The 13,368-nt window shown below is 43.6% G+C and overlaps 1 protein-coding gene and 1 long non-coding RNA gene across 4 annotated transcripts in view; one reads left to right on the forward strand and one right to left on the reverse strand.

Annotated features, from left to right (window-relative positions):
- LOC311521397 overlaps window positions 1-10,940 on the forward strand; it is a 66,626-nt gene extending 55,686 nt beyond the window's left edge. Inside the window, exon 3 of the long non-coding RNA XR_014711890.1 lies at window positions 10,243-10,940. This is a non-coding gene — a long non-coding RNA (uncharacterized lncRNA). The remainder of the gene's footprint in view (window positions 1-10,242) is intronic.
- TJP2 (tight junction protein 2) overlaps window positions 1-13,368 on the reverse strand; it is a 94,789-nt gene that overhangs the window by 65,912 nt on the left and 15,509 nt on the right. For 2 of the 3 annotated variants that reach the window (XM_084629716.1, XM_084629717.1), the window contains one exon: window positions 1,326-1,446. The gene's annotated coding sequence lies outside the window, so the exon portion shown is untranslated. Of the gene's footprint in view, window positions 1-1,302; window positions 1,447-13,368 lie in introns of all 3 variants that reach the window. The other variant, XM_084629714.1, reaches the window with a different exon arrangement.

Here is a 13,368-nt window from a genome sequence, read left to right on the forward strand (position 1 = left end):
TATTTACCATGAATATTTAATTACCAAAACCATGGGGATCTCAAACCCCATTTTCCTATTTGTAGTGTTGAGGCAGAGACTCTTACTTAGCACCATCTATTCTTGCTTCTAGATTATTAAATTAGATTAATCAAAGCTGCTAGTGTGTCAGATACACTATCCAACAAGTTCTTGCAGCCTATCACAAGTGACAGACACCCATCACCACAGAACCTGAGCAACATCTTAGGTGTCTCAAGGCCAAGATTAACTTGTATCATGCTCATGTAGTAGGATACGATGACCCCTATGCTCCTTTAAAAAGTTACCTTCTGTTTATTCCACATGAAACCAAGCTGAGCATCTGTTTGACATTCTCATCAAAAGCACCTGAGACAGGGTTTCAAATGCAAAATTTTCTAAGATGCCTAAAAGATACATTTACCTTAATGATGTACGATGAGAAAATATATGTGGCACAACACTGTGCTCTCTCTGGGTATTCTGTGCTATCCATGACTCAGTCACTGAGTAACTCACAATCATTTTGCCCTGTGTGCGTCGTTTAAAGTAATTGATTTTCTCAACACACACCCATACCAAATATTTATGTTGGTTGAAGACATTAACACAAATGAAATTAAACAAGTACTTAGATGATATTTTAGGAGCAAAACATTAGCTAACAGATGAATTAATCCAGGGATTGGCAACCTTTGGCACGCGGCCCGTCAGGGAAAGCCGCTGGTGGGCCAGGACAGTTTGTTTACCTGCAGCGTCCACAGGTTCAGCCGATCGCAGTTCCCACTGGCTCCGATTCACCGTTCCAGGCCAATGGGTGCTGCAGGAAGCGGTGCAGGCCAGGCCACCTCTTACCACAGCCAGCGTGGGCCTGGAACGGCGAACTGCAGCCAATGGGAGCTGCAATTGGCTGAACCTGCGAACGCTGCAGGTGAACAAACCAGCCTGGCCCACCAGCGGCTTTCCCTGCCAAAGGCTGCTGATCCCTGAACTAATCCAACCCAGTGTATCATTATTTACTTGGCACCAACATACTTGATGTTTTGCAGACAAGGTCTGTACTTCAAAGAACCTATGCTATGCACTACCAAACTTTAGAGTATGCATGTATATATTGCTCCTAAGTTATAAGGGAATTCCAATAGAATTACATCGGATCACTGCATGACCACCTGAAGAATACAGCCTGATAAATCAATTAAAAACCACAGCTGAAGGAAATAATGATAATTTGTCACGTATCATAAAGCATTAGCTACAACATTTTACAGATTTCAGGCTGACGACTTTTTCCTAACTGACCTTATGGATCTGTTAACTAGTACCTGGTGAGGAATGCTGCTTTTCGACACACACTGTCTATTTCTGGTCAAGTGTTTTGGGCTTGAGGTACAGCTGTTCACCCAGTCCCTCTCGCAAGGGGATGGCAGGGTAGTAGTCTGTTTCCTGAAAAAAAAAGTTGCATTTAAGTCAAGTATAATCACAATGAATGCGTCAAGCTGTCCTGCACTGACTCAAGGCATGAGCACCAATGGCAGGGCAGATTGTTAAGAACCAGGGCACAAACCCCAAATGGTTGTGAGCTCAATACTTAGATTTCACCAACCAATTATCAAGTGTAAACTCCTTAGGCACTATAACTGTCTTAACATGAAACCACAGTCTCCTTGGGTACACCGACTCGTCTTGCCACCCAGGTGAGCCTACCTTTGTGACAGATGGTCCCTTACACCAAGTATCACAGCAATATTCTGGTTACTTCAGTCCCAAAGAACAGTAATTTACCCCATGCCAACTGCACTTTAGATCTCACACCAAAGACAACACTTGTAGCCAATCCTATAATAAACTAACTAAAGATTTATTATATACGAAAAGCAAATGACAATTATTTACAAGGATAAAGCAAGTAAATATATATAACCACAAGTGAGTTCCAATCTTAAGATTCAAAAAGTAATAGAAGCTCCAATAATAAGCAAGCTCTATAGGACTTTTAGGGCTAACCCTGTCTAAGCACTGAGATCTTTTGCTTACGCCCCCCAGGGTCCAAGCCACATAAAGATATAGTTCCTTATTAGGAGTTTTTATTCCCTTTCCCCACTCTGCTTTGAGCTGCAGACTCAGCTGATGGGAAGAAATCTCTTGCATCACTCATCTTAATGGAGGGGTTGGGGGGGGGGGGGAGAGTAAACAACAAAGTCTTTAGTCCTCTTTAACATTCCACACTAGTCCATCAAGTATAGGGAAGCCTTCCTTGATTGGCAAGACATAAAACCTCTGTTGGAGACCAGCATTTCACACTAGTCTGGTGATTTACACAATTACAGAGGCTTACAAAAGAAACGCTCAAATGTTACCTTACAATATGGATACCGATATTATAACTGAGATTAAGGCAGGCAGCAACTCACAGGCATTCCATAAAGTCTAAACACTAAGCACACCCTTATAATTCTAATGCCTATTTTAACACTACTAACACACAGGTGAGCCAGACTGGTTCCAGCTGTGTATTTGTCAGTGTTCAATGGAGACAAGGGGACCTTGGAATGAGCTGGCACCTGGCCTGTGAGCACCACAGAAGAGTGATCATGAAGCCTGGAGTACGGACATCCATAAGAAAAGGAAATTAAAGCAATTCCTTCTAAGCTAGCTTGTCTGCTTGAACTGTCCCTGGCAGTAAAGTGGAAATGTTGCCTGCCAAAGGGGAATCTTCAGCATTACTATTATTTGCTATGGTAGCGTCTAACCAAGTTCACAGCCCCATTGTGCTAAGTGCTGTACAAACACAATGAGAGACGTAACTGCCCTAAACAGTTTACAATCTAAGCCCTGGTCTACACTAGGACTTTAGGTCGAATTTAGCAGCGTTAAATCGATGTAAACCTGCACCCGTCCACACGATGAAGCCCTTTAGTTCGACTTAAAGGGGTCTTAAAATCGATTTCCGTACTCCACCCCTGACAAGTGGATTAGCGCTTAAATCGGCCTTGCCGGGTCGAATTTGCGGTACTATGGACACAATTCGACGGTATTGGCCTCCGGGAGCTATCCCAGAGTGCTCCATTGTGACCGCTCTGGACAGCACTCTCAACTCAGATGCACTGGCCAGGTAGACAGGAAAAGAACTGCGAACTTTTGAATCTCATTTCCTGTTTGGCCAGCATGGCAAGCTGCAGGTGACCATGCAGAGCTCATCAGCAGAGGTGACCATGATGGAGTCCCAGAATCGCAAAAGAGCTCCAGCATGGACTGAACAGGAGGTACGGGATCTGATCACTGTATGGGGAGAGGAATCCGTGCTATCAGAACTCCATTCCAGTTTTCGAAATGCCAAAACCTTTGTCAAAATCTCCCAGGGCATGAAGGACAGAGGCCATAACAAGTTTCACGCAGCACTGCTTCGGATCCCTAAGGAGCTGAGGCAAGCCTACCAGAAAACCAGAGGGGCGAACGGCCGCTCTGGGTCAGAGCCCCAAACATGCCGCTTCTATGATGAGCTGCATGCCATTTTAGGGGGTTCAGCCACCACTACCCCAGCCGTGTTGTTTGACTCCTTCAATGGAGATGGAGACAACACGGAAGCAGGTTTTGGGGACGAAGAAGATGATGATGATGATGAGGTTGTAGATAGCTCACAGCAAGCAAGCGGAGAAACCGCTTTTCCCGACAGCCAGGAACTGTTTCTCACCCTGGACCTGGAGCCAGTACCCCCCGAACCCACCCAAGGCTGCCTCCTGGACCCGGCAGGCAGAGAAGGGACCTCCGGTGAGTGTACCTTTTAAAATACTATACATGGTTTAAAAGCAAGCATGTGAAAGGATTACTTTGCCCTGGCATTCGCGGCTCTCCTGGATGTACTCCCAAAGCCTTTGCAAAAGGTTTCTGGGGAGGGCAGCCTTATTGCGTCCTTCATGGTAGGACACTTTACCACTCCAGGCCAGTAACACGTACTTGGGAATCATTGTACAACAAAGCATTGCAGTGTATGTTTGCTGGCGTTCAAACAACATCCGTTCTTTATCTCTCTGTGTTATCCTCAGGAGAGTGAAATATCATTCATGGTCACCTGGTTGAAATAGGGTGCTTTTCTTCAGGGGACATTCAGAGGAGCCCGTTCCTGCTGAGCTGGTTGCCTGTGGCTAAACAGAAATGTTCCCTGCTGTTAGCCACAGGGAAGGGGGAGGATTGAGGGGGTAGCCACGAGTGGGGGGAGGCAAAATGCGACCTTTTAACGAAAGCACATGTGCTATGTATGTAATGTTAACACCAAGGTTTACCCTGAAAGACTGTAGCCACTGTTTTATAAAATGTGTCTTTTTAAATACCGCTGTCCCTTTTTTTTCTCCACCAGCTGCATGTGTTTCAATGATCACAGGATCGTCTCCTTCCCAGAGGCTAGTGAAGATTAGAAAGAAAAAAAAAACGCACTCGTGATGAAATGTTCTCTGAGCTCATGCTGTCCTCCCACACTGACAGAGCACAGATGAATGCGTGGAGGCAAATAATGTCAGAGTGCAGGAAAGCACAAAATGACCGGGAGGAGAGGTGGCGGGCTGAAGAGAGTAAGTGGCGGGCTGAAGAACAAATGTGGTGGCAGCGTGATGAGAGGAGGCAGGATTCAATGCTGAGGCTGCTGGAGGACCAAACCAGTATGCTGCAGTGTATGGTTGAGCTGCAGCAAAGGCAGCTGGAGCACAGACTGCCACTACAGCCCCTGTGTAACCAACCGCCCTCCTCCCCAAGTTCCATAGCCTCCACACCCAGACACCCAAGAACGCGGTGGGGGGGCCACCGGCCAACCAGCCACTCCACCAGAGAGGATTGCCCCAAAAAAAAGAAGGCTGGCATTCAATAAATTTTAAAGTTATAAACTTTTAAAGTGCTATGTGTCATTTTCCTTCCCTCCTCCACCATCCCTCCTGGGCTACCTTGGTAGTCATCCCCCTGTTTGTGTGATGAATGAATAAAGAATGCATGAATGTGAAGCAACAATGACTTTATTGCCTCTGCAAGCAATGATTAAAGGGAGGAGGGGAGGGTCGTTACCTTGCAGGGAAATAGAGTGAACCAAGGGGCGGGGGATTTCATCAAGGAGAAACAAAGAGAACTTTCACACCGTAGCCTGACCAGTCATGAAACTGGTTTTCAAAGCTTCTCTGATGCGTACCGCGCCCTCCTGTGCTCTTCTAAACGCCCTGGTGTCTGGCTGCGCGTAACCAGAAGCCAGGTGATTTGCCTCAACCTCCCACCCCGCCATAAACGTCTCCCCCTTACTCTCACAGATATTGTGGAGCACACAGCAAGCAGTAATAACAGTGGGAATATTGGTTTCGCTGAGGTCTAAGCGAGTCAGTAAACTGCGCCAGCGCACCTTTAAACGTCAAATGCACATTCTACCACCATTCTGCACTTGCTCAGCCTGTAGTTGAACAGCCCCTGACTACTGTCCAGGCTGCCTGTGTACGGCTTCATGAGCCATGGCATTAAGGAGTAGGCTGGGTCCCCACGGATACATATAGGCATTTCAACGTCCCCAACAGTTATTTTCTGATCTGGGAATAAAGTCCCTTCCTGCAGCTTTTGAAACAGACCAGAGTTCCTGAAGATACGAGCGTCATGTACCTTTCCCGGCCATCCCACGTTGATGTTGGTGAAACGTCCCTTGTGATCCACCAGGGCTTGCAGCACTATTGAAAAGGACCCCTTGCGGTTTATGTACTCGCCGGCTTCTTGCTCTGGTGCCAAGATAGGGATATGGGTTCCGTCTATGGCCCCACCACAGTTAGGGAATCCCATTGCAGCAAAGCCATCCACTATGACCTGCACGTTTCCCAGGGTCACTACCCTTGATATCAGCAGATCTTTGATTGCGTGGGCTACTTGCATCACAGCAGCCCCAACAGTAGACTTGCCCATTCCAAATTGATTCCCAACTGACCGGTAGCTGTCTGGCGTTGCAAGCTTCCACAGGTCTATCGCCACTTGCTTCTCAACTGTGAGGGCTGCTCTCATCTTGGTATTCATGCGCTTCAGGGCAGGGGAAAGTAAGTCACAAAGTTCCATGAAAGTGCCCTTACGCATGCGAAAGTTTCGCAGCCACTGGGAATCGTCCCAGACCTGCAACACTATGTGGTCCCACCAGTCTGTGCTTGTTTCCCGAGCCCAGAATGGGCATTCCACAGCATGAACCTGCCCCATTAGCACCATGATGCATGTATTGGCAGGGCCCATGCTTTCAGAGAAATCTGTGTCCATGTCCTGATCACTCACCTGACCGCGCTGACGTCGCCTCCTCACCCGGTATCGCTCTGCCAGGTTCTGGTGCTGCATATACTGCTGGATAATGCGTGTGGTGTTTAATGTGCTCCTAATTGCCAAAGTGAGCTGAGCGGCCTCCATGCTTGCCTTGGTATGGCGTCCGCACAGGAAAAAGGCGCGGAATGATTGTCTGCCGTTGCTCTGACGGAGGGAGGGGCGACTGACGACACAGCTTACAGGGTTGGCTTCAGGGAGCTAAAAATCAATAAAGGGGGTGGCTTTACATCAAGGAGTATTTCAGGCAGGACTTCACGGAGGGTTCCAATAAGAAATGGTGCACCTAAGTTATTGTTCTTATTGGAACAAGGAGGTTAGTCTGGCCTCTGATTGATACATGGCTAGATTTACCTCGCTGCACCTTCTCTGTGAGTGACTGCAGTGTGACCTACAGGAATGAGTCCCCTTGACGGGTGGGGGGGGGGGGGGAGTAAATGAGTACAAAACAAATCTGGTCTATTTCTTGTTTTGATCCACTCCATCTATCTTTTACTTCTTTGGCTGGCAGCAGACGGTGCAGAAGGACTGCATGCCATCCACATCTCATGGCTGCTCGGCAGAAGATGGTACAGTACGACTGCTAGCAGTCCGTATCGCCTGCCCGCTCACCATAAGACGGTTCAATAGGACTGACTGCAGGACTAAAGAGAATGACCTGCTCAAGTCACTCCAAATTTAGTCCCTGTGCCCATGTCTGCCCAGGCGCTCCTGGCCGACGTGGCCAGGAGTACCTCGGACATGACGGTGACGGCTACCAGTCGTACTGCACCGTCTGCTGCCAGAAGGCAATGGGTTGCTGCTACTGTGTAGCAATGCAGTACCACATCTGCCAGCACCCAGGAGACATAGGGTGACGGTTACCTGAGCGGGCTCCATGCTTGCCGTGGTATGGCGTCTGCACAGGTAACTCAGGAAAAAAGGCGCGAAATGATTGTCTGCCCTTGCTTTCACGGAGGGAGGGAGGGAAGGGGGGCCTGACGATATGTACCCAGAACCACCCATGACAATGTTTTAGCCCCATCAGGCATTGGGATCTCAACCCAGAATTCCAATGGGCAGCGGAGACTGCGGGAACTGTGGGATAGCTACCCACAGTGCAACACTCCGGAAGTTGAGTGTACTGTGGAAGCACTCCGTGTACTAGCCTCGGTACTGTGGAAGCACTCCGCCGAGTTAATGCACTTAATGCACTTAGAGCATTTTCTGTGGGGACACAGACACTCGAATATATAAAACTGATTTCTAAAAAAAACGACTTCTATAAATTCGACCTTATTCCGTAGTGTAGACACATCCTAAACAAGCAAGATAGACGGGTAAAAAGGAAGCATTATCATCCCCATCCTGACGCAGCACATACCGACAACATGACTTGCCACGGTCACATAGGAAGCCTGCAGCAGAAGTGAAAACGCAAGCCAGGTTTTCCAAGTCCTGTCCTATGCCTTGACAATAAGGCCAGCCTCCTTTCCAAAACAGCTTATGCAAGGGATATGCTCAATCTCAGTCGAAAGGTATGGTCCTACAGTCATTTGGGAGAGGTGGACCCAACTGTACACGGACTCATCATTTATACATCCTTCTGCTTAATAATCCACAGCCACCTCTGGTTAACAAGATAGCAGCAAGAAACAGATGGTGAAATAATCAACAGAAGAAATTCTTGAATTATTTATTACCTAAAGAATTTCTAAACCATATTTTATTTATCTTTTTAGTTTCTCACCCCACTCTGTTTGAGCATAGCTATGTCAAGATAGCAGATTTTTAAAAAAGTTAAATAGTCTATAACAATCTATTTGGACTTGTTTATATTTCTTAAAACAAGCAATTTCCAAACCCAAGTTCAAGGTGTGAAAACTGATTGATGGTGTGTGGTTTTTCCCTTGCTGTCTCTCCCAGCTCAAGAAGAGTCCCAGGGCGTGGGGTAGGATTGTTTTAGTCATGGCACGATTTTGCAGCTGCAGGACAAAAGGACACTGCAGCGTGTTTTTTGAACAGTGAAAGATACATTATGAACATTAGTGTCAATTTTATTGTTACAAGCTGCACACACAATATTGATTTTCCAGGAAGCAGCAGGAAAGTTATACATTGGGCTAAAAATTAACACACCATCATGGCCATAATTTTGGCTCCTTATAGAGAGGTCAACAGTTATAGATACTCAACCGCCATGTAAATCTCATCATTGTTCTACAATGACAAACATAAATGGTATGGCCATTCTTATGTTCTTAACTACATGAAGACCTATGCCGCTGGAAACAGAACCCACCTGCCTCTTAATCATACTCCTGACTGTAGTACAAGTTATTTTTGACCTTTTACTCTAAGGTACATTAAAACCTCATTAAGATGTCCTTTGCTTTTTATTAAAAAGACCAATGACAATGTTGTAAACTCACTTATGTTATCTGAACATGCACTTTAAATTCTAAACCCCTTAAAATATAATACATTATCATCCTCAATATCTCGGCAGAAGAGCCAAGATGTATGATCAATGCTGCTGGAAAGAAAAGCAAATAAGTGGATTGATGGGACACTGTCATCTGTAGTTTGATACTAGTTGAAGTTGATAATAGAGAAAAATTTTCAATGACGTTAAAATTATCAGTTGTACAAGTGTTTTTTTAAATTAGCCTAATTTTCTATCAACCAAAGTTTGTGTAAAACCAAGTTTGTTCCACTGGACAACACACACATTCAGAGGACAGAGAAATACAGAAAGAATGTGCCATTGCTTTCCAACACAGCTCCACAAGGTATTCAAAGAAACCACACAATCTGTTCATCAGCAAGTAAGGAGAGGCTGCAAACAGATTAGCATGTAGGTGCAGCCATGAAACTACAGAAAAGTTATAGTTTGTGCAATGTGAATAATGAGGTGGAACTGTTCCGAAATAGAGTGAAATTTGCACTCAGGAACTCTTCCAATAGGTAACTTGTATCTTAAGTGTCCATTTTAAGGCCTTGTCCACAGTTAACTGCAGCATAAGAATTTCCCATTGTTGAAATATCACAACTGCAGCTCCAATGGGGGAGCCTCTAGCATAGATGAGGTGCTGAAATGCGCTAGCATTACTGTGTTGCCTAAACACGCTCTGAGTAGGGTTAGACGACATGATGGAAAGTGCACAGGGTGCCTTGTCTGTTCTAATGCTCCCACCACTGGTACCATCAGTGGAGTGGCAATTGTAGGGGGAAAAAAAAAAAAGCAGCTCAGTGTAGACACAGCCAAAAGGGACTGCCTTGTCAAATCTGGTTTCAGGTTTAGGTTTTGTATCAGCAAAATTTTAAAATATCTAAGACCCACAGGAATGTTTCCATAAGTTGGTCTTTAACAGAAGCTTTTTCTTTCTCTCTTTAAAAAAAAAAAAAAAAAATGTATAAAACAAGTTAACATTCCCTGACAGTATTTCCAACAAAAACATTGCAGCATCCTGGTGTAGGAGAACATGAAAATAACTGACTAGAAACAGACTACAAACTAAACTGAAACTATCTGGTCTATTTACATCCTTGAAATGGAGTAAAATGCAAAAATCAAACAAATACCAAGAACAGGGAGACCTTAGATTTTGAAACGCTTTTAGCTTTAGCCCTCTAGCAAGTGTTATTAGTAATACACATCTTTTAAAAATGTAGCATTTAATCAGTCAGTGCCAAATCAACATATCCAGGGGGTTCAGTACCTTGATGTCCAAAGATCTCAAAGACTTTACAAAGGCAACCATTTTTAATCATATTTTTTCATTACAACTTAAAGGATTTTACTTTACTGTTCATTTAACAAAAATAAATTCAATCCTGGAAATCAATTTGCCTTAAATGTAAGAGAACTTTGATGTTCAGCAGACAAAGCAATACTGAATGAAGTTCCCTAAAGAAATTAATGCTTTTCTTTTTCATTTTCAGGAGCTGTGAGATTTCCAACGCAGATCTTAAGAAATGTGTTTTAAATATTTAAGAAGGAGAAAAGTAATCAAGGAATGATCAGGCTGCAAAATACCCATTTCATTTGCTATTGTAGAGAGGAGTATGCTCCAGCTTATCTATTCAGTTCTTAAATCAGAAGTTTTCACAGAGTATTAAGTGTCACTACTGAGGACTCTTCCAAAAATACCTGAAAATGGCCATGCCAGTCAAGGACAGCATACACATTTCCCTAGGGAAACAACATTCTGCATCTTTTACTTCATAACACTGTATTCTTAAAAAAGATTATTTGTTTTATGAAGGATTCCTCCTCACTGCAGATAACACAACTTTCTAGGTCCGTGTGCAGCTTTAAGGTAAATGTTTGTCTTTTGCAATTACTCATTGACCTACTATTCACTTACCCTGGATGTTGCCAAAGGTTTGCATGTCTGCCCTCAGGAAGCAGTTCTCTCTTATTAAGGGGGGTAATGCCAATTGCAGCTTCTAGAATGGTTATATATTTCTTGTACCTCATTCTGCCTCTTTCAACACACCACCAAGCTAAGTTACAATCAGTGTTCAGATGCAACATCTGAAGTCATCTCTCCTCAGAGATCCAAGCTTCTGCCTTTCTAAACCTGCTGCACATTATAAACTGGAGTAATAAAAATAACTTTTTTTGGGGGGGGGGAGGAGATGAGACTAAAATAAACTCCTGACAGATTCCCCTGAAACGTCATTGTTACATAATTTCAAACGATCTTTGAATAAAGCACTAATGAAAACGATTCAGAGACAATCATGGTTCTAAGCCTTGCTTTATAATGTACACTCTCCAATTTGCTAATCCTGAGCTAAATCTCTGAGGTTTATAATCTTCCAAGTACTAACAGAGTATTGGTGATTTCTCTCTCAGATCAACTCAAGGGTTAGTAAAGATGTATTCACAGAAGTTGATATTGTCATCGATGCATCCGATGAAGTGAGCTGTAGCTCACGAAAGCTTATGCTCAAATAAATTTGTTAGTCTCTAAGGTGCCACAAGTACTCCTTTTCTTTTTGCGAATACAGACTAACACGGCTGCAACTCTGAAACCTGATATTGTTTCAGTTACTTCAGAATAGAAGTACCTACTCTCTCTCACACACACACACAAAACCCACAATATATGAGGGCTCTATTCATCTTATGTATGGTCTATTTAGCACAAAGTTGGAAGGCAAGGGAGAAATGTTAGAAATGTTCACTTAAGTGGTGGTTACTTATACAGAATTAAGCAAGCTAGAGACTCCATTATAATGCCTCCTTTTATACCCTATATAGTACAAATGCCACCTCACACAACTATGGAAACCATTTTCCATTTGTTGAAATTATTCCAACCCAGGCAAATTCCTGCAGATACCAATACCTTCAGGTATGTTATCAGGGTAGAGAGAGAGTGGAATGGGCATGATGGCACTGTTTCATGTTAGATCGGGGTAGTGCCCAAGCCTAGAGGTAAAATTATTCAGGGGAGATCAAAGAATCACGTTTGAGTCCAAAAAGACTTATTAAGGCTCTAACACTCTGTGTGGAGACATACATAAATACATACATACATACGCACACACAGAGTGTTTGAGTGTGAGTGTATGCATGAGAGTGATTAGATCTTTATTTTAAAAAGGGGATAGGAGGAGGGGAAATGTTTGACCTGAAGTCCTGGGCCAAAATCTTCCTTCCTTTCACTGTTATGCAGTGTGCCATGTCTAATACCCTCTGTCCTTAAGATGCTTCTATTTCAATGGTGTTGGATTTATATGGTCTGCAAGGCACTTCAGGATATTTCAGGATGGAGAGCATTCTCTTACATTTATACATCATATTATTTATTGTACGGCCACTCCTACCTTCAATCTTAAATAATAAATCCTTGAATAGTCACTTTACTACTTATTATAGTAATTTCCAGCATTATTGGCATGTCTACAGAGCAGGGTTATATGCACTACAAGAGTGTGCTTTAGAAATCGCACCAACTAGTCTATGAAGACCCTGCGGGTGTATATTAGAAGTTCCTTAGCATGCATTCATGTAGTGCACTGTGTTAATATGCACTAGGGATCTTCTAGTGCGTACTTGTAGCGACTACACGGACCCATTTGTGCGCTTAGAAATCACACCTCCATAATGTGCATGACACCCCCGTGTAGACAAGTCATGCTATGTTGACTTTATCCGGTAGCCTTATTCATAGCACCACAAGATACACAAAGAAACTGAATACTGAAGGCAAGTTTTAAGGGAGCACACAGTCCCAGGTGCGTTATTAGATAGCAATTCATTGGATCGGTCTCCCACAAACAAGACAAAATTCAACATCCACAGGTTCAGCAAGAGGCTACTAAAGATAATGGGCAGATGGAAGCAATATTATTTCTTCCTTAACTAGCTATATAAATGGCTAACCACACTATAATTGCATCTGAATGCATTCCCATGTAGAGAATATGTAGTGTGAAAATGTGTAATCATAGAATATCAGGGTTGGAAGGGACCTCAGGAGGTCATCTAGTCCAACCCCCTGCTCAAAGCAGAACCAATCCCCAGTTTTTGCCTCCTCAGGGATTGAACTCACAACCCTGGGTTTAGCAGCCCAAAGCTCAAACCACTGAGCTATCCCTAATATTTTAATCAAGTTTCTTGTAACATTAAAATGGCAAGGTGGAAATGAAATTGACATTGCAACAATGTTTTTTCTATATAAAGACCTTCTGCTGCTCTGTTTCATTTTAAAAATCAAAAGCCTCAAAAAATGTAAGTCTGTAGATGGGTATATTTGTCTAGACTCAAACAGATTCTGTGGCAATTGAATTCCATGCCTGATAGCCAAAAAAGCACTTAACTACAACTTTAAACATCTGTATACAAAATATTAAGAAGAAGATTAGGAAAGTGAACTATTTCTAGAGTCTGTGAGAACAGCTAATGCCATGCTGTTTGCATGCATCCTAGACTTCTAATAACTTTGGCAGTTCTAGTGCCTTTGGCAGGATTGAACTAGGACTGAACCAGAAAGCAAAACTGACTGGTCTATTTTCACTGCCACACCTAATGACTGAAATACAAGTAGTGAACAG

This window comes from Lepidochelys olivacea (genome assembly GCF_965140295.1).
Source record: "Lepidochelys olivacea isolate rLepOli2 genome assembly, chromosome: 5".
NCBI lineage: Eukaryota > Metazoa > Chordata > Testudines > Cheloniidae > Lepidochelys > Lepidochelys olivacea.